The 27,216-nt window shown below is 43.3% G+C and overlaps 1 protein-coding gene and 1 long non-coding RNA gene across 2 annotated transcripts in view; one reads left to right on the top strand and one right to left on the bottom strand.

Moving 5' to 3' along the window:
* Positions 1–167: 167 nt before the first annotated feature.
* LOC132710293 (uncharacterized) lies at positions 168–11,175 on the bottom strand. Its single transcript, XR_009620999.2, has 2 exons — positions 11,143–11,175; positions 168–6,365 (listed from the first exon to the last, which is right to left on the bottom strand). It is a non-coding gene; the product is annotated as an uncharacterized LOC132710293 (long non-coding RNA).
* A 130-nt stretch (positions 11,176–11,305) lies between these two features.
* RAB30 (RAB30, member RAS oncogene family) overlaps positions 11,306–27,216 on the top strand; it is a 48,923-nt gene continuing 33,012 nt past the window's right edge. Inside the window, exon 1 of the mRNA XM_034407715.3 lies at positions 11,306–11,977. The gene's annotated coding sequence lies outside the window, so the exon portion shown is untranslated. The remainder of the gene's footprint in view (positions 11,978–27,216) is intronic.

Below are 27,216 nucleotides of genomic sequence, written 5' to 3'. Positions count from 1 at the left end.
GTCCCTTCCAAACTCTTGTTATTCAGATTCGGCTAATGCCACGTTCCTCTTTGTGATGCCTAGACTCTGCTAACAGCAGGTAATCCTGCAGTTATGAATTGCCAATAGGGTGGAGGTTACCTGCGAACTCAAAAAAACAAAAAACAAAAAACCCACCTGATAACTTGTTTTACGTGGTTATAGATTTACTGAATGAGGAGGCGGGGGAGGGACTACTCTACACACAGGTCACCATTTGCAAAACCAGGATTGCCACCAGCAACCCAGGCGAGGTTGTTGCAAGGATGACACACAGCCCTCTCGGTTTAAAGGTAAAGGTTCCCCTCGCACATATGTGCTAGTGGTTCCCGACTCTAGGGGGCGGTGCTCATCTCCATTTCAAAGCCGAAGAGCCAGCGTTGTCTGAAGATGTCTCCGTGGTCATGTGGCTGGCATGACTCAATGCCGAAGGCGCACGGAACGCTGTTCCCTTCCCACCAAAGGTGGTCCCTATTTTTCTACTTGCATTTTTTAATGTGCTTTCGAACTGCTAGGTTGGCAGAAGCTGGAACAAGGAATGGGAGCTCACCCCGTTAGGCGGCGCAAGGGATTCGAACCGCCGACCTTGTGATCGACAAGCTCAGCGTTTTAGCCACCGCATCTTAGTTTAACTCTCCCCAATTCTTGCCTTCCTGGAAGGACCGTCAGGTCGAGAGACTCTATTGTGCGTTGCTGACCCGTAAACCTGCAAAATATTCCCTGATCAGCTGGGCTGTGAAAACATTTGGGTGGAGGCCTCTCCTTGGTGCTTGTTCTTTTTTTGGCATTTTAAAGGAAAAAGTGGGGGGGGGGCGGGATTGTTACAGCATTCAAAACACTTCGAGCTTGCAATGTTTACAGCCACATCTGCACAGCCGCAGCTCCTCTGCTCACCTCACCCAGGTGCAGCCACTGCCGAGACGGAAACCTAGAGTCTAGGGCTGTTCCCTACACGAACCCTGTTGGCGATGAAACACCATTTACATTTGGCCTGCTCGGAAACCGATTGCGTAGCTGATGTTCTCTGGCTTGTTTGCGGCTGATGTTTTGCTTCCCGTCATCAGCTCACCGGGGCCTTGCGATTTCACAACCGCCCTGCTGCTGAATTGCGTCTCGGCTGGCTGTCATGGGTTTATATATATATATATTTAATTGGGCGTTTTTAGGACATTTCCACACCCCAAATTATCGGGAAAAATCAATTCTCATGCGCTCCACCTTTTGCACCAGGGAAAAGCTTTGAAAAGACATTCCTCCTCTTTTGTTGCTTGTCTTGTGGCGGCCATGCGCACCGTAAGGAAAAGTTGTTATTTGGGTGGGAGTGTTTTACTGGCATACTTTTTTTGTTTTGTTTGACCACCGAAAAGCCCAGGATTTGCACTACTGCTGCCACCGAACCTGTTGGGAGAAATGAAAACGAGAGCATTTTTTTTTTCCAAGTAACTTCCTGCACAAATAATGAAGTGAAAATACAGCATTTAGAATCAACACAGAAGTGGCTGAACATTGTATGTTATTTCTTCCCTTTTCTCCATTCTATTTCCTTCATCGGACCCCTCATTCACCCACCCTCCATCATAATCCTCAATGAGCATAAAATGACTTACCTCCACTTACATTTGCAGGAGAAAACGGCCTACGTAAACTGAGAGACAAACCACAAAAGGGATTCCAAATCTACTTACGAGGTTCAAGATAAAATTCGTTTGTTCTTCAGAGGCTGGGCAGCAGAGAAATGATCCATTGTTGGGGTTTCTGGAGAAATGGCAAACAAAGGAACACCAGCTAGCAGAGAAACGTGCATTGTGCAAAAGCTTAAGTTGGCCAGTAATCAGCATGTAAACGCCAAGTTGCTGGGCTTGTATAAATGCTGGTCTCAGCTCTTTACATCTGCAGTTTCTCTACAAGCCACACACCCAGAATGCTGTTTACCATCCGTATCGCCCAAGCCGACACTTATTAGTTCAGCGTTATTAATCCTAAAGAAATTTAGAAGGGACCTTGGAGGTCTTCTAGTCCTACTCAGGCAGGAAACCCTGTGCCATTTCAGACAAATGGTTGTCCAATCTCTTCTTAAAAACTTCCAGCGTTGGTGCATTCACTTCTGGAGGCAAGTTGTTCCACTGGTTATTGTGGAACAAATAATTAACTTGATCGTGTTAAACCTTCAAGCCGAACACCAGGTAGCTTCACAGATACTTCCAAAGAGTTTTCTTAGCTACATCTTTCCCAAGCCAGCTCAGATTTCTTGGCAGCCTCCCGTCCAAAGGTTAACCTTGTTTTCTTGAAATTGGCTACCTTTGCCTGTTATTGTAGTTGTGGTCAAAGGTTACTTTCATTAAATGGACTTCACGGCCTTTGGCGAAGGGCCTGTTTTAATTATTTGCGGCATGAATATCAGATTGAGCGGCAAGGATGAGCAGGCGGAAAATGATTTGGCAAATCGGGGCAGCTAACTTCAAATGCAAGCCTTCATTAGAGGGGCACTGAATGAAGTGTCTTATGTTCTTTAAACGTAGCTCATGCTAATCTAGTGAGAGAAACAAACCAGGTTCTACAAGCCTGACGTAAGCTTCCCATTCATATTATGATGTAGCGCAAATGCACTTTTGTATAAGTTTCCACATTACAACATAAACACAGGAGCCACAGTGGCAGTGGTTAATATTGCAGATTCTGCTCACTGCCATCAGTTCGATCCTGACTGGCTTGTGTATTCCATCCTTCTGAGTCCAGTAAAATGAGGACCTAGATTGTTGGGGGAAAGATGCTAACTCTGTAAACTGCTTAGAGGGGGCCGTAAAGCACTGTGAAGTGATATAGAAGTCTTAAGTGCTATTGCTATATATAAAGAATATAAGCAGTCCCTCACTTATTTTAGCGACCATTTCATGACGACAGTCATGAAAAGAAAGTGCTTTAGAGTTGGTTCTTGCATTTATGACATCATCCCTATGGCCACGTGAATGCAACTTGGGCAGTTGGTAGCGAGCATCCTGGGGACATGCGAGCTGCACTTGCGAACTTCTCAGCAGACTTCCGATAAAACAAAATCCATTGACCTTCGGGCAGTCTCTCTCTTCTCAGCCCAATTTACCTCACAGGGCTGTTGTTGTTGTGGAGAAAATAGGGAGTATTCCTCATAAGACTTTATTTGTAAAAAAAATAATAAAGCCAGGACACAAAGTAAATTAAATGTTTCCGGTGACAAAACGAGTAAAGCTGCACGGATTAAGTCATGCTGCAATTAAGGGAAGCTAGTTAAGAAATCCAGCCTCTCGGCATAGTTTGGTGACACCGAACGTGGCCAATATATAAATGACCAGTTCTTGGGTCAATTCCAAATTCTGAACACAGGTGAGATGATTTTGGAAAAAAGCTCACATTACAGATGTGCAAGTGGACCGTATGCTGGTTTGCCTCGAACAGCATCTGGCTCTTAAAACACTTACACACAACCCATGTATTAAAAATGGACTGTTGTGTGTGTGTTATATATATATATGTATGTATGTAGACAGATGTCCATGATAGCAAACCTATGGCACACGTGCCCAAAGTGGCACATGGAGCCATATCACCTGGCATGCATGGTGTCACCCATTCCTCTTCTGGGTTTCTGGCGGACATGTGCACATGACAATCAGCTGGACTTTGTGCATGTGGCAGTGCCAAAAAGTGGAAGAGTTGGTCTTCCATTTTCTGGCATGAGCATGCATGCCAGCCAGCTGATTTGGCACTTGTGTATGCGCGGCAGTAACCGGAAGACTTGCTTGCTGGCGTTCACGCACGTGCCGGAACCCCGGAAGTACCTTATCTGGTGCGTGCATGCCCCGAGCAGCACCTTTTCCTGGTCATGGCTCTGATGAGCGCACGTGTGCACAAAATGCTCCCTTTAAGGTACTCTGTGCCGAAAAGATTCTCCATCACTGGTATATGTATATGTATGTGCATGGTAAGTGTACGGCTATGTATTCCTTTTGAGTGTGGGAATCAGAATTTCATTTTTTATGTGTGCCGGTGTGTTCACGGATTAAAGTGCTAAGGTTATCTTATCTCAGTGGGTGCTTGGTGTCCAAATAAAATCTGGTTTAACTTCCACATCACTGCACATCAGGGAACGTTTGTATGCGTTGATCGGAGACGGTTGTATGGCAGTTGCATTTATACGTCTGCGAATGTGTAACGTTCTCGCCAGGGGGCGCTTAAACAGCCACACACAGAACAGGAAGTTGGAGCATCTCCGCGCAACATCCAGTTGGGATTCGGGAGGCGGGTACACACATTGGCCCCTCTGCAAACCTAGACTTACCCATCCATCCATCCCTTGGCACCGCAGGCATGCAATGACGGCTATGCAGTTGCAGGAAAGTCTAAATAAAGCTTAACGTGTAATGAACGCAATAGCCCGTTGGTGACCCAGTGGTTAGAATGCGGTACTGCAGGCTAACTCACTGCTCACTGTCAGGAGGTCGATCCTGACCGGCTCAAGGTTGACTCAACCTTCCATCCTTCTATGGTTGGTAAAATGAGGATGCAGATTGTTGGGAGGGGCGCTATGCTGACTCTGCAAACTGCTTAAGAGAGGTCTGTGAAGCGGTATATAAGTCTTAAGTGCTGTTGCCATTTGGGGGAATCACAGCTTTATCTATCACCGCAGACAACAAATTGATTGCCCTCCTTCTTCACGGAAGCAGATCCAATCGTCGCTTTGCTTTTTCAAATACTTACCATTCTCACCTAGGAAGGGTATGGCGAAGGCGAGATTTAATTAGCAGAGAAACACAATGTTCTTTTCGCCCGGAGAGGAACATGATAATCCAGTCAGACACCTAAGTCCTAAATAAATCTTTGTGGTTTTTTTGTTGGTCAAGAGCCAACGAAGCCTGACACTATCTAGAAAAGCACGTGGAATAAACATACTCCCACGTACTGTCTGTAGAAAGGAGAGGTCCAAAAATACGATTTGCTCCCTCTGATCATGCTAATTTACACCGTGGTCTCAAATCTACTTGGATCCAAGGTTGAGAAGCATAAATTTCACCCCTTCCGGATTCATCGTTCACGAACGGTAAGATTAATCCCAGCTGGAACAAACTACCTGGAGAGAAGGTGCTACAGAAGTCGCGTTTCACATCCGTTGCTCTCCTAGCTCCTGAAAGAGAATGCAAATCTGAAGATTTAGTAGGGTGCGTTTACACTCACCTCTTATTCCTGAAGAAATGTACGGAGGTTTCCCCTCTAAAACGTTCCAAATCCTATTCTCCCCTTTCCTGCCCCCAATAATTCAAAATCATCCAGGTGTTACATAGTTTGTGACTAGCAATTCTGGTTACTTTTGCAAGATTGCTTTTGGGGTAAAAAATGTTAATGGAAGCAATTTTGGTGGCTCAGTGATTAGAATGCAATCATCGTCATCTTCATTTTATGACCCTATACTCTGTTTCCCCGAAAATAAGACATCCCCTGATAGTAAGCCTAATTCAGGCTTTTGAGCGCATGCGCTAAAATAAGCCTCCCCACAAATAAGCCCTTCCCAAAAATATTTACACACATGCGCAGCTGGTCCCTGCCATTTCCTCTGGTTAGGTGGAGGGCAAGAGGAGCCCCAAAATAATAAGACCTCCCCAAAAATAAGGCCAAGCGCTATTTTGAGATTAAAAAAAATATAAAATGGTCTTATTTTCAGGGAAACACGGTAATCCCTTGCAATGGGGTGGAATCTGGGCAACTGAATGGAGCTAGCAGAGTATTTACTGGCCGGATGCCCTCCCTATTGCCAATGTGGAGTTCTGTTCGGCAGATATATTCTCAGTGTGCCCAGAGAGAGAAACATCTGCCTCTACCTAGCATAGAACTCACAGCCTTCTGATTGTGAGGAGAGAGAGCTCCACCTCTAGGCCACCGCACCACTCCAATGGTTAGAATGCAATACTGCAGCTTAATTCTGCCGATTGCCAGCAGTTCGATTCTGACCGGTTCAAGGTTGACTCAGCCTTCCATCCTTCCGAGGTCGGTTAAATGAGGACCCAGATTGTTGGGGATGATATGCTGACTCTCTTAAGCAGTTTAGAGGGCTGTAAAGCACTATGAAGAGGAATGTAAGTTTAAGTGCTATTGCTAATCAAAAAAATGTTTATGGGATAACCTGTGTTTCTCCACCTGAGCAACTTTTAAGACACATGGACTTCAATTCCCAGAATTCCTGGCTGGCTGGGGAATCCTGGGAGTTGAAGTCCACACATTAAAATTTGCTGAGGTGGAGAAACACTGGTATAAAACACGGGTGGCACATCCCATGTTGTTTCTCTCAGTATAAATCTTACCTGTCACCTTCCCAAATTAACCTGGAAGACACAAAAGGTATTCAAGGGCCTCTGGAGGAATTTCACCTTAAGGTGGTTCATTTAAGGATCGCTCTGCTTTACACACCAAGCCAGAGGAAATCCTCCCATCTCTGCTTCACTTGAAGCCAAAAAAACCCCCACAAAAAAAAAAATTGTTTAAATACTTGCATAAGGCGTGAAGCGGCTTTTCCTAATCTGGCATCCTTCCAGATAGACTAGAATTGCCACTCCAGAATTTGGAGCCAGTGTAGAATTGGATTACATTGTGGAAAAACGGATTAAGAAAAGTTCTTGGAAAGGTGCCAATATTTAGCCAATTTTTCAGGAGGGGGGGGAAGAGGAAAGAGGCTACAGGTAGTCCTCAATTTACGACCACAGTTGAGCCCAAAATTTCTGTCGCTGAGCGAGACATTTGTTAAGTGAGTTTTGCCCCATTTTACGACATTTCTTGCCACCGTTGTTAAGTAAATCACTGTGGGTTATAAGTTAGCAACCCGGTTGTTAAGCGAATCGTGCTTCCCCATTGAATTTGCTTGTCAGGTGGTCACCAAAGGGGATCATGTGACCGTGGGACATAGCAACGGTCATAAATATGAACCAGTTGCCAAGCACCTGAATTTTGATCATGGGGGGGTGGGGAGGCTGCAAAGGTCGTAACTGTGAAAAACGGTCATATGTCACATTTTTCAGTACTGTTGTAACTTTGAACTGTCACTAAACGAACTGTTGTAAGTCAAGGACTACCTTTATTTTACCCAGAAGGGAGCTTTCTACATTCAGTGTCACAAAGAGGCATAGTGGATGCATCCAGAGAGCTTGGCCCCAACAACAGGAAAATGACTACAGCTGCATTGATTTTGCCTGTGATTAAGGAAGCGCTTTCAAAATATTAGGAAAAGCCACATTGGATAGAATTGATCCAGACTCCAAATAAAATTGAAGCTTATACTTTACAATTTTAGGAATCTACAACTTCCCCCCCCCCTTTTACCCATCAAGCACAAGAACGATCTTTGTCTTTCCCATATAACACGGAGAGTTACCTACTGTATATTTCAGACTGTAAGAGTCACCTGAGTATAAGACGCACCTAAATTTAGAAGAGGGAAAACAACAAAAAAATGCTTTTGGCCTCCGCGCGCCCCGTTTTCGGCCCTTTTGGGCCCATTTTTGAGGTATTTTTCGTCGCGTTTTCAAGGCTATTTTCGCCCCCCTTTTTTTGGAAAAAAAGCCTCAAAAATCGGCTGGAAAAAGCCTCAAAAACAGGCCGAAAAAAGCCTCAAAATGGAAAACGGACTGAAAAACGTCCCAAAAACAAGGCGTGCAGAGGCCAAAAAATGGCTGGCGGTGGGAGCGGCTTCGGCAATATTCAGTCTATAAGACGCACAGACATTTTCACCCCCTTTTGGGAGACAAAAAAGTGTGTTTTATAGTCCGAAAAATACAGTATCTTGTTTAGTATAAGGATTTCAGACTAGCTTAACTACTCAAAAGAGGAAATGTAAAAAAACAAAACAAAACCCTTTAGTAATCTCCAAAACGATGAACACCCTGCAAGGGAAAATGTAAAAAAAAAAAGGCAGATTAAAATTAAGTAACTTTTAGTTCAGATTTTTTAAAAAATAGATGATGTTAAAAATATTCTAGGTTATCAAAAAGGATTTACGGTCTGAATAAAATTGCAACAAATGTGAACTAGAGTTATTTTGAAGAGTTTCCACTTACCTTTCTGCGTATAAGTCCTAGTCATTTGGGACTTCTAGGTAAACGTTTAAATATTTGTTAAGTAAGTATTAAAACAGTTTGTCAATATTTAATAACCTTTCCTTGGAATAAGCTCCATTCCAGGTTTTACAAAGATGTTTGTGCAGGACTAGGAAAAAGGTTATCAACAGCCTTTTTGTAATTTTATTTTTTTTTAAAATTTCCAGCCAGGGCCTCAAGATTCCAGGATCTTGGCTGGGAATCTATTTTCCTAGTCTTGCACAAATGTCTCCGTAAAACCTGGAATGGAGTTAATATTCCAAGCGAAGTTGTGTGATCTGCTTATATTCTTCTCCCGATCAAGTGACCTAACAATTCACCAAAAGCTGCAGTTGACCCCAAATACAGTTAGTCCTCGCCTTATGACCATAATAGATCCTGCCCTATCACATTCGTATATCATGATGCTCCTACCCATCCCCATTTTACCATCTTTTTTTTTTTTTACGGCAGTCGTAAAGCAAACACCGTGGTCATTTAACGAACCAATGGTTTGTTACAGGCTGGTTTTTGGAAATAAATGCTAGTTTTTGGCAAAACTATCGTAAGGTGAAACAGGGTGGATTTGATTAAAATCGAGTTGATTTAAATCACAATTTAAATCATGTTTTAAATCGCTAGTAAAAAGGCTTGATTTAAATCAACTCGATTTAAATCATAATTTTTAAAGAGCAACTGTCATCTCTGCTACTCCTTTGACCCACTGTTGACTCACCGATAGTCCCAGTGTTGCAGAATATACAGCCTCCTGCTACATAACTAAGCTCCATTTCATGCTGAATAAACTAAATTATTTATGTATCTTAAATAGAAAACTATCTTACGATATTTTTACCCCAAAAGTTTTTTATTGAAATAAATTCAATAAAAATAAAAAAAAAATCCGATTTAAATCAAAAAAATCTGATTTTTTTGATTTTTTTTTTAAAAAAATCATTGATTTTTATCCACCCTGAGGTGAAACAAGGTCAGGTGATCAGGGAAAAAAAAAAAACTTTATATGGCCATAAATGCAGGCTGATCGTATCTTTTCTTTTTATGTACACTGAGAGCGTGTGCACCAAGACAAATTCCTTGTGTGTCCAATCACACTTGGCCAATAAAAAAATTCTAATTCTAATTCTGATTGCCAAATGCCCAACATCTGTTCATATGACCGCAGGTGGGAGGTTGGCTGTCAGACTGGGTACCTCTAAGGTAGAGGTCCTCAAACTTGACAGCTTTAAGACTTGTGGACTTCAACTCCCAGAATTCTCCAGCCAGCATAGCTGGCTGGAGAATTCTGGGAATTGAAGTCCACAAGTCTTAAAGCTGTCAAGTTTGAAGACCTCTGCTCTAAGGAGATCCGTTGTAACTTTGAACTGTCACTAAGCAACAGGTCATAAATCAAGGACTACCACTATATCTCACCTAGTTCCATAATAAGATTATAATCCTGTATGCAGGTAAAAAAAAAAAAAACCTTCATGAAGTTTTATAAGAATTTCATCCAGGAAACACAGATGAGTCCTTGATTTTCCATTGTCGTCTTTTGACAATTAAAAATCCATTTTTATTTTATTTTAATCCCTGCTCAATCCAGACATTTTACTAGTCTTGCTGCTTTTCTAAGCTTGGCCTTGAATAAATGCAATGCTTTTTTTGAGACATTCTCATCATAATTAATTTAAAAAGTTACTGAGGACAATTTGGGTCTTGGTCTTGCAGGCATTTCCTAAGTCTGGTTGAGATAGGGTGGCTGTATAAATCGATCAATTTATTTGTAAATTGATTATAAATTAAAGTAAGTACGAAAGCAAGCCACGAAAACCTGGATGTTCTCCCAGGAGCCCATGAATGATTTTTTTTTCTTATCACAATTATGATTTAAGACTGGGTTAGATTACCCAGGTTGCAATTAATATTGTTATTGTTGAATTTTGCTGGAAGTCCTTGATTTATGACCACAAACGAGCCCAACACTTCTGTGGCTAAGTGAGACAGTGAGCTTTGTCCCATTTTACGTGACTTCCTTGCCATATTAAGCAAAATTCCTGCAAGTTTTAACAACACCCAGACAGTTGTTAAGTGAGTTTTGCCCCATTTTACGACCTTTTATTCCACCGCGGTTAAGCGAATCGCCACAGTCGTTAAGTTAGCAACACGGTCGTTAAGCGAATCTGGCTTCCCCATCGACTTTGCTTGCTGGAAGGTCGCAAAAAGGGGATCACCCATGACCCCGGCGACCATCGTAAATATGAACCAGTTGCCAAGTTGTCTCGATTTTAATCATATGACAGGATGCTGCAACGGTCGTTAAGTGTGAAAAATGGTCATAAATCCCTTTTGTCTCAGTGCCACTTACTTTGGTCACTAAACCGAGCACTACCTGCATGCTATGCTTACCATTCAGAATTGCAACTGCAAGATGGGCCATAAATAAATATTTTTTTAAATGTATTGTTTGAAACCCCTCCCCCCCCTTCAGCAAGCTCTTGATCACAACCACCCAGCGAGGTAGGCTCAGAAATAGAAAAAAAAAGTTACTCAATTCCCCCCACCCTTCCTTTTAGGAATGGCAGAGTCTAGAGAAGCGGTACTCCAGATCCCATCATCCACAGATCCCCTTCATTTAGAGGGAAATCTTGCGATGAGTTTAAGCGGCGCCGGGACTCGAACACGCAACCTTTCGAACTTCGAAGAGGGAACGAGCACCGCTAAACTACGGCCAACGTTCGACCAATAGCCGAGCGTGGAACTCCTTAAAAAAAACAGAACGAGGCGGAGGGAAGACCCGCATCCGGGTCCTTGCCGCAGGCTGCCATAGCAACGCGCCGGCCCTTCCCCAACCCCGCGCGCGCCTCTTTTTGCAAAGGGGAGGGGTAGGAGGCACAGAGAGCAGCTATTACGAAACGCGACTGGAACAGTTTTGGCCCTCGGACCCGCCGCTGGGAGGCCAACATCGCTTTTTTTTCCCCCCCTTGGGAAGAAGCAGCCCGTTATTACCCCCACCCCTTTTCCTTCTTACACCGACCTACGAAGCGCGGTCTCCCGACGGCCTCTTCTCCGCTTTTTCAAGGGGCCTTCCCAACCGCGAAGCTCTTTACTACCGACATACCGCCGCCCTCCGCCACGACTCGGGCTAATATGGCCGCTACGGAGAGAGGGTTCGCCTTCTCAGGAGCCAAGAAAGCCTCTCCCTCCGTCGGCCGTCTCGGTGGTTCATTTGTGAGGCTGCGCGGCGCGGGGGCTTGACGGGCGTTGTAGTTCTGGCTGCGCTCAAGCAACGCTAATCGGGTCGCAATTGGGAACTCCCCTTCCCACAAGGCCGCGCGGCGGAGGAACGCCCGGCCCGAAAGGCAGCCAATGAAAAAACACCGCTCGCCTTCTCGCAGCCAGTTTCTCCCCCCGCCCCCTCGCGTTCCGAACCTTCAGAAGGATGATGTAATGGCCAAGCGGGCGAAAGGGCGGAGCTCCCCCCCTCCCTTCCTCCCGCTGCAATTCATTGTGCCGTATAAACCCAGGCTCCTGCTGCTGCTTTGCAAGCGCGCAGGGCAGGGGACGAGCCGCTAACTCCCCCCCCCAGCGAAAGGGGGCGGGCGGGAGTGGGTGGGTTGGTGGGGAGGGAGGGGGGAAAAAAAGAAAAGAAAAGGGGGTGGCTTTTTGGGGTCCCCCCCCCAAAAAAGCGCCCCAATCTCCAATCCAGGAGTTTGCATCCTTTAAGGAAAGCTGCTGCAAGCTTTTAGCCCCCCCCACACCCCAAAATGTCCCAGTGACTTTGCTTTCAAAACTGGCTTTTTTTTTTCTTCTTCTCTCCGTTTTCTATTCTTTTTGGCAAAAGGGCAGAGGGAGCGGCAGTCCCCAATCAGGTGAGTTGCTTTCTATATATATACATGCATGCATAGATATATATATAGGGGTGGGTTATATATATGTGTGTGTGTATATATATATATATATATATACACACACACACACACACACACACACATACATCATACATATATATATACATATACATATACATATATATATATACATGTATATGTATATGTGTGTGTGTATATATATATATATATATATATATATATATATATATGTATGTATGTATGTATATGTATGTATATGTATATATATATATAATTTATTTATTTATTCATTATTTTATTTATTTTATTAAATTTCTATACCGCCCTTCTCCCGAAGGACTCAGGGCGGTGAACAGCCACAAGATAAAAACACATAAATACAAAAATTTAAAATAAATTAAAAACGAATTAAATAATTTGGCTGAATTTAAAATACCCCATAATTTTAAACAAATTAAAATTGACATTTTAAAAATGTAATATTATAAATATTATAATATATATAATATATATATATTATATTATATTATATTATATTATATTATATTATATAATAATAATAATAATAATAATAATTATTATTATTATTATTATTATTAATTGAATTTCTATACCGTCCTTCTCCCGAAGGACTCAGGGCGGTGAACAGAATAACATTTCATATACATATAATAATTTTATTTTTTTTAAAACAGTAAATAATAAATTGAGTCAACTTCGTGTATCTGCTAAGACCTTGGCATAGAATTTAGATGTTTATGCTAGCCCTGCTTGTTGAAACAGGAAGGTCTTCAGGGCACGTCGGAAAGTGCGAAGATCTGGGATTATTCGTATTCCGGGGGGTATTTTGTTCCAAAGAGTAGGTGCATATATATGTATATGCATTATTGTTTCAGCCAGGGTTTTTCCTACGTAAATCAAGATGTTTATATAGCCATAGGTCAGTGAAATCCCAATTTACTATTTTCTAGGCTTTATCAGACATTAACCAGCATTTTGCTGTCTGTTGTAAGATTTAAGGGAGACTAAGATATATATATATTACAAACTATTTTAAAAATATAAATCTATATAAATCTATATGTATTTATTGGCTTTCCAGGCTCCCCTTTCTGGTTTTTTATTTCTTTTTAAAATTTAAAAATTTAATTTAAAAATCAGCTTGGGCTGTCTTGAGTCTGCCAAGCCTATATAATAACCTGCTGGCGTTACAACAGGGGATGCTTTGTCTCCTGTGGGTTGTTGGGTTTTTTTTTGGGGGGGGGGTAGGATGGAGGTGAGGGGGAGAAACCAGCATTGCCCCGAAGTTGGAAAATTGGTAGGGATATTTGGGATGGGCCTCGCCTTTCTTGGATAGGAGAGCAATGGCCCTTTCTGAGCTTCTCGGCCCCGGGAGTTTTATCCAAGGGTTGATCTTCCTTCTTTCCTTCCTTCCTTCTCTCTGTCCTTCCTCCCTCCTTTTCCTTGCTACTATCCTCTTTCCTTCCCTTCCTCTCCTTCCTTCCTTCCTCTCTGTCTTCCTTGCTACTATCTTCTCCTTCCCTTCTTTCCTTCTTTCCTTCCATCTATCCTCTTTCCCCCTTCCTCTCCTTCCTTCCTTTCCTCCTTCTTCCCTCCCTCCTTCTCTCTTCCTTCTTTCCTCCCTCCCTGCCTGTCTTCCTTGCTACTATCCTCTCCTCTTCCTTCCTTTTATCCTCTCTCCCTCCCTTCCTCTCCTTCCTTCCTTTCCTCTCTCCTGCTCTGTCTTCCTTGCTACTATCCTCTCCTTCCTTCCTTCCTTCCTTCTATCCTCTCTCCCTCCCTTCCTGTCCTTCCTTCCTTTCCTCTCTCCTGCTCTATCTTCCTTGCTACTATCCTCTCCTTCCCTTCCTTCCTTCCTTCTATCCTCTCCCTCCCTTCCTCCCTCCCTCTTTCCTCTCCTTCCTTCCTTTCCTCTCTCCCGCTCTGTCTTTCTTGCTACTATCCTCTCCTTCCCTTCCTTCCTTCCTTCTATCCTCCCTTCCTCCCTCTTTCCTCTCCTTCCTTCCTCTTCCCTCCCTCCCTGTCTTCCTGGCTACTACCCTCCCTTCCTTCTGTCCTCCCCCCATTTCCTTCCAAATGTATACCCTGCAGAGAGGGACTTGGCTGCAGAAAACGCAAATCGGGCGGGCAGTTTTTCGCAGCTCCCTCCCTCTTTCTTTTCCCTTCCAGATGTTGGGGTGGGAGCCTCTGGGGCCGCTGGAAGAACGGGTGGCGGTATCGATTGCGCGTTGCCGGGTGGGGATATGGCGGATGGGGAGGGAGAGAGAAAATGACACGTTGGATGACTTGTTGGGGGGCGGCAATGGCTGTGAATTTATGACACCTTATAAAACTGGTCCTTCCCCATCCTTTCACTGTTGGTTGCTTTGATGTCGGAAAAGGCTTTCTAAATGCAAAATATTGCTGTTTTCTCCTTCTATCCTTTTTTTCAAAGGTGACAGACATGTGTAAGTTTTTTTTAAAAAATCAGCTGCTTTAGCAGTTCCAGCTTGTGAGTTTATCTACTCTGGAGTAAATCCCAGTAAGTTCAGTGGATCTTTTTTTTTAAAAAAAAAACAAACAGTCTTGAGCTGGTTTGCAATGGAGTGGCACTTTCTTTGCCTTTGATTTCTGCCCATCTAAATGCCCCACCAACCTCACAGCTGGGTGTCAAGGGGGCTACAATTGTAAAGGAAGAGTTAGCCCATTAAAAAGACCCCCCCCTCTAAATAACCGTTTAGGATTTGGCTTTGTTTGCTCCGAATGTAAGATCGACTTGGAAAAAGGTGCTTTTACTCTTAACAGTGACAGAGTTGGAAGGGATCTTGGAGGTCATCTAATCCACCCCCCCCCTTTCACGCAGGGGGTGGACTAGGGATTCGAACCGCCGAACTGCCGACCTTTCTGATCGACAAGCTCAGGGTCTTAGCCACTGAAAAGGTTGCAATCGAACGGAAGAAAATGCAGGGGATTAAATTAACAGATTTCAAGGTTCCGAGGGAGCCGCTTTTGCAGATGTTTGAAGAAATGCTTAGAAAGCTTTTTTTTTTTCTTCCTTTCGTTTTTTTTTTGCAAATATTCTTCTTCGACCTTCCAACTTTGGTTTGGTTTCCAATGGATCCCAGTCGAAGTAATAAATGACGGAGATTTTGCTGGTAACGGTGGCTGGGTGGGTCCCTTACTTTTTTGGGCAAAAAGGACATGAAATGCAGTTCGTTGGAATTGACCCCCATCTTAAAAACGGTGACTTTGAAAGACCGACGCAGGCTTTGCTGAGGGGAGAAGAGCAAACATTAAAATTAATCTTGGCTTCTTAAAAAACGGGCCTGGGGAAGTTCTCAGTGAGATCTTTTCAAGTCTGTTCGAAAGAGTTTTTTTCTTTTTTCTTTTCTGGCAGCTGTGACCACCGCTCTTTGTTTAGTTGCAAGGAATTGCTTTGAGTTCGCCACAACTTCTAAATATTGCAGCGTTTCCACAGTGAAGGGCCTTGATTGCAATTTTGTGGGGCTCGGCAATCCTGACATCACAAAGCATAAATACCTTGTCCTTTAGGGCAGGGCTGGGTTTTAGGAAGGGATATTCAAGGTTTTCTAGATTATAAAATGGGTTTGTTTAGACCAGGGGGTCTCCAACCTTGGCAACTTTAAGACTTGTGGATTTCAACTCCCAGAATTCCTTAGCCAGCTTTGTTTAAGTCTTAAAGTTGCCAAGGTTGGAGACCCCCTGGTTTAGACCGGTGTTTTTTTTCAACCTCGACAACTTTAGGATGTATTTGTATTTATTTGCATTTATTAGTTTCTCAAACATGTACAAGATAGCAGGTATAAATATAAACATGGATATGAACGAAAGAAATGAATATAAATAAATGGGGACAGTAGGACAGGGACTATCCTATGTCCCTGTCCTACTGTCCCCATTTATTTATATATATATATAAATATATATGTAGGTCTTTAGTTATTCGGGTTTTCTGCCGCGTAAAATTGGAGGTTTCTTGGCAACGTTTCGACGAAGTCTCATTCGTCATCTTCAGGCTGGTGTTTTCGGCTTCGTGCTTCTAGGAGCAATGTGATTATATATATACATATCCAGAAATACTGTAAGAACTTAGTTTTAACAGTTGTTTGTCGTGCACCACTGAATCAAAGGCTTTGCAGAAGTCTATGTATGGACTGCAGTTACATGGCTGAGGGATGCTGGGAGTTGAAGTCCATCTCAAAAGTTGCCGACGTCTCAAACTCAAAAAGTTGAGAAACGTTGGTTTTTTAGATAGTAGAATATTCTCTCCCTTCTCTCCCCCACCCCTCCCCCCGTTTTCCCCGTTTTCTTATGAGGAATAAGATGGCAGTTGAAATCATACAAGAGAGAAATGATGGGTATTTTAGCAGAAAAAATATGATAAAGGGAATACTTATTTAATTTTACATGTGTTAACAGCAGGGTGGATAAAAATCAATGATTTTTTTTAAAAAAAAAGATTTTTTTTATTTAAATCGGATTTTTTTGATTTTTATCGAATTTATTTTAATAAAAAACTTTTGGGGTAAAAATCTATCGTAAGATAGTTTTCTATTTAAGATACATAAATAATTTAGTTTATTCAGCATGAAATGGAGCTTAGTTATGTAGCAGGAGGCTGTATATTCTGCAACACTGGGACTATCAGTGAGTCAACAGTGGGTCAAAGGAGTAGCAGAGATGACAGTTGCTCTTTAAAAATTACGATTTAAATCGAGTTGATTTAAATCGAGCGTTTTTACTAGTGATTTAAATCATGATTTAAATTGTGATTTAAATCAACTCGATTCAAATCAAATCCACCCTGGTTAACAGCAGTGAGAATTGGACAAAAATGAAGAGATCTCTACAGATGAAAGTGTAATAAAAAAATATTAGAATGTGCAGAGACGGATAGATTAACACTCAGAAGAAAGGAGAAGAAAGGAACAGAATATTTTTTGACGTGGGATTTGTTTTACCAATGGTTAGTCAGAAACTCAAAAGTTTTAAGAGAATTTTTAACTAATATAATAAAGGTTTATTAGTATGGATAAGCAAATATTATCATGATTATCAGTAATGCTATGAATATTAGTGTTATTATTGCTATTATTACTTTTCAAAATTAATTGTACCCACACAACACACTGTTCATGCAGATATTGAGTTTTTATGTATTATAAAGAAAAATGTATAAATAATATATGTATATGAAAAAAGTTAAAATCTCAGGTGTTTTCCCGCGTCATTAAAAGTCTGTTAGTTAAAATGCTTAAAATCCTGGCTAAAATCCCAGCTTAAAATCCTCCAAAATCCCAACAAAACACTTTGTAAGGTCTTTTGAAACTCCAGCTAAAATCCTAACCAACACTTTAAAAGTTTTCTTTTTGGCAACGTTTTGACAAGCTCTCTTAACTTGTCATCATCGGGCCCCTACTTTCAGTTTAGAAGCTTTGGGTATGCTGTGAGGTCGGAGTTGTCGCTTTTCGCTGCTGCTGACGTATGCTGATTAGCCTGCAACTCTGTGTCCTGATTGGAGGGCAGCAGTTTTTTCTCCTGCTTCATTATCCTAACTGCAGCCTGACTGCGTGTTAAAGGCCCAGCTTTCTCTGGTTCCCTATTACTAACTGTCAACTGCAAAGAGGGAAGGATTCTGGTAGGCATCACAACACTGCTGATTGCCTGTTGAGATCTCAGCCTGTCTTCTGACTCGGTTCTCTCTCTCCCTATTGCTAGCTACCATCTGCAAATATGCATATATATATATTTAAAAAAGAGAGAAATTATTCTGTTGTGTTTCACCACAACGGGTTAGAAAATTTGCTTTAGGAATATAGATGGTCCTTGAGCTACGACCACAATTGAGCCCAAATTTTTTGCTACTAAGCGAAATGTTTGTGAAGTGAGATTGCCCCATTTTTCAATTTTCCTTACCCCCGTTGTTAAGGGAATCACTGCAGGGGTTAAGTTAGTCACACGATGGTTAAGTGAATATGGCTTCCCCATTGGCTTTGCTTGTCAGAAGGTCGCAAAAGGGGACAGCTCCCCCCCCCCAGACAATGTGACCGTTATAAATACGAGCCGCTTGCCAACCATCTGAATTTCGCCCAATCCGGGGTGAACCGGTAACAACCCACCACTGGTGAAGCGGTATATAAGTCTAGGTGTTGGAAGGAAGAAAGGAAGGAAGGAAGGAGCCGTGATGGCGCAGTGGTTAGAATACAGTATTGCAGGCTGACTCTGCCCGCTGTCAGGAGTTCGATCCTGACTGGCTCAAGGTTGACTCTGCTTTCTATCCTTCTGAGGCTGGTAAAATTAAAATGAGGACCCAGATTGTTGGGGGCAACAGGCTGATTCTCTAACCCGCTTAGAGAAGGCTGTAAAAGCATTGTGAAGTAGTATATAAGTCTAAGTGCTATTGCTATTGACACACCAGTGCTGGTGGCACTACGTGGCCTCTTTCCCAGCCTATTAACAATATTCTGTCAAAGGGGGTTGGACTAGATGACCTTCAAGGTCCCTTCCAACTCTTGTTAATCTGTACCTGTATCTGAAGGCTCTGAACGTAATGAAGAACTTAAAATCTTAAGTCGCCTTGCAAGCTGCATTGGTCTGAGAGAGCTCTCTTTCCCACATGTGCAGGTTTTGGTTCCCAGAATTTTCAGTTTTTTTGCAGTGACGCCTGGAGAATTATGGGAGCTGAAATCCATGCATCTGGAAAACTGGCAAAAGGTTTGTGCAAAGTCACAAACCTGAAAAATGTTTTTCTTCTGCCAGTGCAAGGGGTAAGTAACTTACGGCAGCCATTCACTTAACAACCGTGGCAAGAAAAGTCGAAACATGGGGCAAAACTCACTTAACGACTGTCTCGCTTAACAACGGAAATGTTGGGCTCAATTGTGGTGGCGCGTGGAGGACTCCCTGTACAGCTAGCCCTCGACTTAACAAACATTCGTTTAGTGACATAGTGACAAAGGCACTGAAAAAAGCAACATACAACCGCTCCTCGTATTTATTTTTTTATTATTTTTTATTTATTTTTATTATTCATATTTCTATGCCGCCCACTCTCCGAGGACTCTGGGCGGCTTGCACCAAAGACAGTATACTAAATAGCATATTGCCCCCTAATAATCTGGGTCCTCATTTTACCCACCTCGGAAGGATGGAAGGCTGAGTCAACTTTGAGCCGGTGTGATTTGATCCGCTGATCTGCTGAACTAGGAATCAGCTGAAGTAGCTGCAGTACAGCACCCTAACCACTGCGCCACCTCGGCTCTCATATTTATGACTGTCACATCCTCTCCATAGTCACGTGATCAAAATCCGGGCTTTGGCAACCCGCATCCTAGGTGGGTCATGTGATAGCCATCCCAGCTGGCTTCTGGCGAACAAATTCAGTGGGGGAAGCTGGTTTCACTTAACAACCTTAGTTTAAAGCAACTTTTAAACTATTGGGATTTTTAATTGTCTTGGGCTAAATTATTTAATTTGGTTTTAATTATGTTTCTAACTTTTGTATTTATGTATTTTATTTTGGGCCTGTTCACTGCCCTGAGTCCTTCGGGAGTAGGGCGGTATATAAATTTAATAAAACAAGCAAATAAAACAAACCACATGATTCATTTAACAACCACACGATTCACTTAACCCCCATACGATTCACTTAACAACTGTGGTGAAGAAGATAGTAAAGTCAGCCATGACTCGCTTAACAACCTTTCCTTGCTTAGCAATGGAAATTCCTGGTTCCCATTGTGGTCATAAGTCGAGGACCACCTCTGTAGACCATGCCAAGCAAGATGACAATGTAGGCTGGTTATTTCCCAACCTCAGCAACTTTCAATTATATGTGGGCTTCAACTCCCACAATCTCCCAATTGGCTGAGGAATTCTGGGAGTTGAAGTCCAACATCATACTACTGTAATGCTCTCTACATGGGGCTCCCCTTGAGGAGCACCCGGAGGCTCCAACTGGCGCAGAGTGCGGCTGCGCGGGTGGTCATGGGAGCGACGTGGCGCTCCCATGTAACACCTCCTGCGCGAGCTGCACTGGCTCCTGGTGGTCTTCCGGGTGCGCTTCAAGGTTTTGGTTACCACCTTTAGAGCGCTCCATGGCTTAGGGCCTGGTTATTTACGGGACCGCCTGCTGCCGCAAACGGCCTCCCACCGGCCGGTACGCTCTCACAGAGAGGGACTCCTCTGGGTGCCATCGGCCAAACAATGTCGGCTGGCGGCCCCCAGAGGGAGAGCCTTCTCTGTGGGGGCACCTACTATCTGGAACAAGCTCCCCCCGGAGATACGGAGGATCTCGGATCTGCGCACCTTCCGCCGCGCTCTTAAGACCTTTTTATTTCACCAGGCTGGTCTGGCCTAACCTCTCCCATTCTCTTTTTAATGTAAATTTTAATGTAAATTTTAATTTGTTCTTAACCTGGGGTTTTAAATTTGTCTTGGGCTAAATTGATTTAATTCGATTTTACTTTTGCTCTTAATTTTTGCATTCTTATGTGTTTTATTCTGTGCCTGTTCACCGCCCTGAGTCCTTCGGGAGTAGGGCGGTATACAAATTAAATAAAATGAAAAAATGAAATGAAACATCTTAAAAGTCTCTGAGGTTACAGAAGCGCTGGCAGAGACCAATTAACCAGTGGAACAACTTGTCTCCAGAAGTTGTCAATGCTCCAACACTGGAAGTTTTTAAGAAGAGATTGGACAACCATTTGTCGGAAGTGTTGTAGAGTTTCCTACCTAAGCAGGGGGTTGGACTAGAAGACCTCCGAAGTCCCTTCCAACTCTGTTATTCTATTCTATTGCATAACAAGGGAGATGGGCCCGTGTTCCTGACTTCGTTCCAATCCAGCTTTCGGGATTTTTCTCCTAAAATGTCTGATCCTCGGGGGAAGAAACTTTTGCCAAACTTTTTGCCTCTTTAAAACAAAACCCCCATGTTGTTTTTTTATACTTTAATAAAGAGAGAGGGGGAACTTCGGGCCGGCGAAGTTCCTTTCACTCTTTCGGGCGAACACTGTGCGGCTTTTCATCCTTCCATTCTGGTGAGAAGCCAAAGTTGGGATTCGTTTCATTGGGAACCAATGAAGCTTTTCACACTTTGTCTTTAGGATCAACGCCCAGGAAGCTTCTCCCCATAACTACTTCGAAAAGAAGAGGTGGGGCGGGAGGGGGGATGATTCAGCAAGAATGAGGGGGCAAGCAGAGGTTTATATTAAACCTGCCTTCTTCTGCCCCATATCTTGCTATGCAATTCAAGGCTCAAGCGAAAACTCTCTCTGGAAAAACAGACTAACAGTAACAGAGATGGAAGGTGTCAACTTGCAAAGCTTTCATGGCAAAGCCATGAGCAGGAGGGAGGGAGAACTGAAGTGAATTCCATACATTCTTTCTGACCGCAATCAGAAGGAGGGTGTTAGGTTTCACAGCCAGCCAAAGTGGTTAATTGGAGAATGTGATTTATGACATGGCCAGAGAGGAGGGGAGAGACAGGGTCATAGGGGAACGTAAATCTACGTGGGATCAGTCCTAACTGCATCCCAGTATTGCCGGAATGTTGCTCCTAATAAATGAATATATTTCCTTTGAAGTTTGGATCATGGCTCATGAATTAATTAGGGCATCTTTCGGAAACTTGACAGAAGGGACCTTGGAGGTCATTTAATCCAACCCCCTGCTCACGTAGGAGAACTGTACTAGGGATTCGAACCGCTGAACTGCCGACCTTTCTGGTTGACAAGCTCAATGTCTTAGCCCATAACAGTTATTAATAACAGAGTTGGAAGGGACCTTGGAGGTCTTCTAGTCCAGCCCCCTGTTCAAACAGGAGATCCTATACCATTTCAGACAAACGGCTGTCCAGTCTCTTCTTAAAAACCTCCAGTGTTGGAGCACCGATAACCGTGATGGCGAACTTATGGCACGGGTGCCACAGGTGGCACACGGAGCCATATCAGTGGGCACGCGAGCGTTGCCGTAGCTCAGCTCCAGCACGCATGTGTGCGCCGGCCACCTGATTTTTGGGCCTTTTGGTCCCACCGGAAGTTGGGAAATGGGCTGTTTCCGGCCTCTGGAGGGCCTCTGGAAGAATGGGGAAGGCCGTTTTAGCCCTCCCCAGGCTCCTAGAAAGCCTCTGGAGTCTCGGGAGAGTGAAAAACGGGCCCACCGGGCCATTATGTGCTAAAAGGGGGGGGCATGCGCACATGTGCAGGGGCGGGGCGCATTGAATTATGGGTGTGGCCACACGGGGCAACCTCCCCGTGTCCCCCCCACTTTTGACACGCGACGGCAAAGAGGTTAGCCATCACTGACCTATCTGGAGGCAAGTCGTTCCACTGATTAATTGTTCTCACTCTCAGGAAATTTCTCCTTAGTTCCAGGTTGCTTCTCTCCTTGATAGGTTTCCATCCCTTGCTTCTTATTACAGGTAGTCCTCGATTTACAACAATTCACTTAGTGACCATTTGAAGTTACGACACTGAAAAAAAAAGTGGCTTGAGTTATGACCGTTTTTCACAATTACGAATCTTGCAGGCCTCCCCCCCCCCCATGCTCACGTGATCAAAATTCGGATGCTTGGGCCCCTGGTTCAAATTTATGACGGTTGCAGTAACCCGGGTCATGCGATCCCCTTTTGTGACCTGACAATCGAAAGTCAATGGGGAAGCCCGATTCACTTAACAACCGCATTACTAAATTAATAACTGCAGTGATTCACTTAACAATTGTGGCAGGAAAAGTCGTAAAACGAGGCAAAATTCACTTAACAATCGTCTTTCTGACATAGCAAGAGAAATTTTAGGATCAGCTGTGGTTGTAAATTGAAGACTATCTGTATTTGAATGAACAAATGGACAAGAAACAACGGATGGAAACTAATCGAGGAGAGAAGCAACCTAGAACTAAGGAGAAATTTCCTGACAGTGAGAACAATTAATCAGTAGAACAACTGGCCTCCAGAAGTTGTAAATGCTTCAATACTTTTAAAGAAAAGATTGGATAACCCTTTGTCTGAAGTGGTGTAGGGTTTCCTGCCTGAGCAGGGGGTTGGACTAGAAGACCTCAAGGGTCCCTTTCAGTTTTCTAATCTATTCTAAGGGAGAGAGGGAGGGAGGGAGGGAGGGAGGGAGGGAAGGAAGGAAGGAAGGAAGGAAGGAAGGAAGGAAGGAAGGAAGGAAGGAAAAGGGACTGCAAGGGCAGGAGAAGAAGCAATGGGTGGAAACAAATCAAGGAGAGACGCAATCTAGAACTAAGGAGAAATTTCCTGACAGTGAGAACAATTAATCAGTGGAACAACTTGCCTCCAGAAGTTGTAAATGCTCCAACACTGGAAGTTTTTAAGAAGAGACTGGATAACCATTTGTCTGAAGTGGTGTAGGATTTCCTGCCTAAGCAGGGGGTTGGACTAGAAGACCTCCAAAGTCCCTTCCAACTCTTTTATTCTATTGAATCATGTTTAAGAGCCATGATGGTGCAGTGGTTAGAATGCAGTATTACAGGCTAATTCAACCCCCTGCCAGGAGTTCGATCCTGACCGGCTCCAGCTTGACTCAGCCTTCCATCCTTCAGAAGGAAGGAAGGAAGGAAGGAAGGAGCTATGGTGGTGCAGTGGTTAGAATGCAGTATTGGAGGCTGACGCTGCCCACTGCCAGCAGTTCGATCCTGACCGGTTCCAGGTTGACTCAGCTTTCCATCCTTCTGAGGTTGGTAAAATGAGGACCCAGATTGTTGGGGGCAAGAGGTTGACTCTGTAAACTGCTTAGAGAGGGCTGTAAAGGACTGTGAAGCGGGATATAAGTCAATTGTGAAGGAGGGAGGGAGGGAGGGAGAGAAGGAAGGAAGGAAGGAAGGACGGAAGGAAGGAAGGAGGGAGGGAGGGAGCCGTGGTGGTGCAGTGGTCAGAACGCATTATTGCAAGCTAACTCTGCCCATTGCCAGCAGTTCGATCCTGACCGGCTCCAGGTTGACTCAGCCTTCCATCCTTCCACGGTCAGTAAAATGAGGACCCAGATTGTCGGAGGCAAATATGCTGACTCTTCGAACCGCTTAGCGAGGGCTGTGAAAGCACTGTGAAGCGGTATAGAAGTCTTAAAAAGTGGCACTGCTACTATTCCGAGTAGTTTAGGTTTAGCAGGCTTTACTCGGGAATCAAAATGCATAGGGACACAGCAGGGTGTTGCGTAATCTGCTGTTTGTGGGATTTGTTGGCGTCGGTTCCTTGGCTGTGTGGGGATATCTGGAATTGGATCCATGGGCCCCAAATGCCGGATCCCTTCCAGCTGCTGTTTCTTGTTATGACCGCAGAGATTTATTTGAATTCTTCTCTTGTGTAACCGACATTGTTTTGGCCTTTGGCAAATTCTCTTGTGTGTGTGCGTGTGATTACACGACACGAAAGCTGGCTAAACAATGACATCCCCTTTTCTTTTGAGTTCCCCAAATTTGTAAACACTGCCAGAGTGGCTTATTTTGTGTTACGTGCGGCTTGATATATTTTTTTTCGATCTTGTCTGTGTGCTGAAAAGTGCCTTTCGCTGACATGAGATCTGATCTCTTTTCCTTCCTCCCTTATTTTCCTTAAAAAAGAACAATAAAAAACCCCAGTCCTCGAATTTTTACTTCATCTTATTCCAAATTACTATCTGTCCCCATCATTTCATTGACAATATATTTCTCTTTTTTATTTCAATCAATAAATTGTATTTTACCAATGTTTCCCTTTATTTTTGACATTTCTTTATCTCCCCCTTATTTTTCCTCTTCATTTTTCCTTTCCTCCAACCACTCATAGCATCTGTACCAAATTTTATAGTATTCTGTAGCCTCTTTTTCTTTGAGTTCTTTTCTCAATTTATCCATCTCTGCGCAGTCCAAAATTTTTTTTTTATCAGCTCCTCCTCTGTTGGTGTATTTTCTTTTTTAAAAATTCGTGGAAATAGTAAATAATAAGGAAGGACCACTATGAAAAAGCAAATAATAATAACACTATAAAAAAAGCAAATAATATGAAAAAAGTAAATAATAAGGAAGGACCAATATGAAAAGTGTTGTATGTCTTGTATTGTTTTACTGTGTTATAAATAAATAAGCATTTTAAAAAAAAAAAACCCAGTCCCGAGTCTTCCCTAGAATTATTATTATTTTTTCCTTATTGAGCTTGGATTTTTATTTTATCTTCTTTTAATTTCCCCCTTCCTGGCTTAAAAGGAAAAAAAAAAAAAAAGGGAAACGTGGCTTCCAAACTTGCATTGGGAAATTTTCCTTGACAAGTTGACAAAAAGTATGAGAAAACTATGCGAAGACTTTAGGAAAAAGGGTGGGTTTTGAGTGTCAATTCCAAACATAATGGAACAGATGTTGTTGGTAGACTTGCTAAATGTTGTTTCTGTTTTTGCAGTCTTGTGGGATGGTTTCCTATCGTAACTTCACCCTCTTTCTTAGACCTTAAGGATTGCATTATGTTATATTATTGACAAAGTTATGTACTTTCTTTAACTTATTTTGGATAAAGGTAAAGGTTCCCCTCACACACATGTGCTAGTCCTTCCTGACTCTAGGGGGCGATGCTCCGTTTCAAAGCCGAAGAGCCAGCCCTGTCCGAAGACGTCTCCGTGGTCATGTGGCGGCATGACTAAACGCCAAAGGCTCACGGAACGCTGTGACCTTCCCACCAAAGGTGGTCCCTATTTGTCTACTTGCATTGTTTACGTGCTTTCGAACTGCTAGGTTGGCAGAAGCTGGGACAAGTAACGGGAGCTCACCCCGTTATGCAGCACTAGGGATTCGAACCGCTGAATTGCGGACCTTTCGATCGACAAACTCAGCATCTTAGCCACTGAGCCACCGCATCCCTTTATTATTTGGGTTATATGCCACTAAATACTGCAGGTTTTATTTCACATAGATAAGATGAGGGTTTTTTTAAATTTTATTTTTTTATTTAGACTTCTATACCGCTTCATAGGGCTATACAGCCCTCTCTAAGTGGTTTACAAAGTTAGCATATAGCATATTGCATATTAGCATATTGCATTAGCATTAGCATATTGCCCCCAACAATCTGGGTCCTCATTTTACCCACCTCGGAAGGATGGAAGGCTGAGTCAACCTTGAGCCGGTGAGATTTGATCTGCTGAACTAGCAGTCAGCTGAAGTAGCTGCAGTACTGCACTCTAACCACTGCGCCACCTCGGCTCCTTGAACTGTCCGATAACCGCTTTATAGGTCATCCTCAACCTACAACCGCAATCGAGCTCAAAATTGATGTTTCTAAGTTACGAAATTTGTTGAGCGAGTTTTTGTCCCATTTGACAACTTTTCTTGCCGCAGTTGCCGAGTGGATCGACGTAGTTGTTAAATTAGTAACAACCAGTGTTGGGATTCAAATAATTTAACAACCGGTTCTCTGCCCTAATGACCAGCTGGGTAGGCGTGGCTCGGTGGTTATGTGACCGTGTCGGTGTGGCCAACTCAATGTCACTCACGTCGATGGGCGCTTCGCCTTAACTGTTACAATGTAATAAGGGTTGACCAGGGAGGCAGTTTCTGTAAGCAGGGCAATAGAGATTAGGCTAGAAACACCACCAGAATGTTTCCTTCCTGCCTTCCTTACAGGATTAGCCCTGTAAAGTGAAAAAAAAAACAAAATAAGATTTCTTTCAACAACCGGTTCTCCGAACTGCTTAGAAAGTTAACAACCGGTTCTCCCGAATAGGTGTGAACTGGCTGAATCCCACCACTGGTAACAACGGTTGTTAAGCGAATCTAGTTTCCCCATGGACTTTGCCTGACAGAAGGTCACAAAAAGGGAATTGCGTGACTCCCGGGACACACTGTCATTGTCATAAATGCGAGTCAGTTGTCAAGCATCTGAATTTTGATCATGTGACCACGGGGATGCTGCAACGGCCGTAAGTGTGAAAAAATGGTCATAAGTCTCTTGATTTACAATAGTTCATTAAATGGCCGTTCAAAGTCAGGACAGCACTGAAAAAAAGTGACCTATGACCGTTTTTCACACTTACGACCATTGCAGCATTCCCCCATGATCACGTGATCAAAATTCAGATGCTCGGCAACCGATTCACACTTACGACAGTTGCTGTGTCCCGGGGTCATGCAATCCCTTTTTGCCACTTTTTGTCACGCAAAATCAATGGGAAAAGCCGGATTCACTTTACAACCGGGTTTCTAACTTATCAACTGCAGCGATTCCCTAAACGACA

This window comes from Pantherophis guttatus, chromosome 5, assembly GCF_059756535.1.
Source record: "Pantherophis guttatus breed Tessera chromosome 5, ASM5975653v1, whole genome shotgun sequence".
Taxonomy (NCBI): Eukaryota; Metazoa; Chordata; class Lepidosauria; order Squamata; family Colubridae; genus Pantherophis; species Pantherophis guttatus.
The sequence above is the reverse complement of the archived record's forward strand: the minus strand, read 5'-3'. Positions and strand labels throughout refer to the sequence as shown.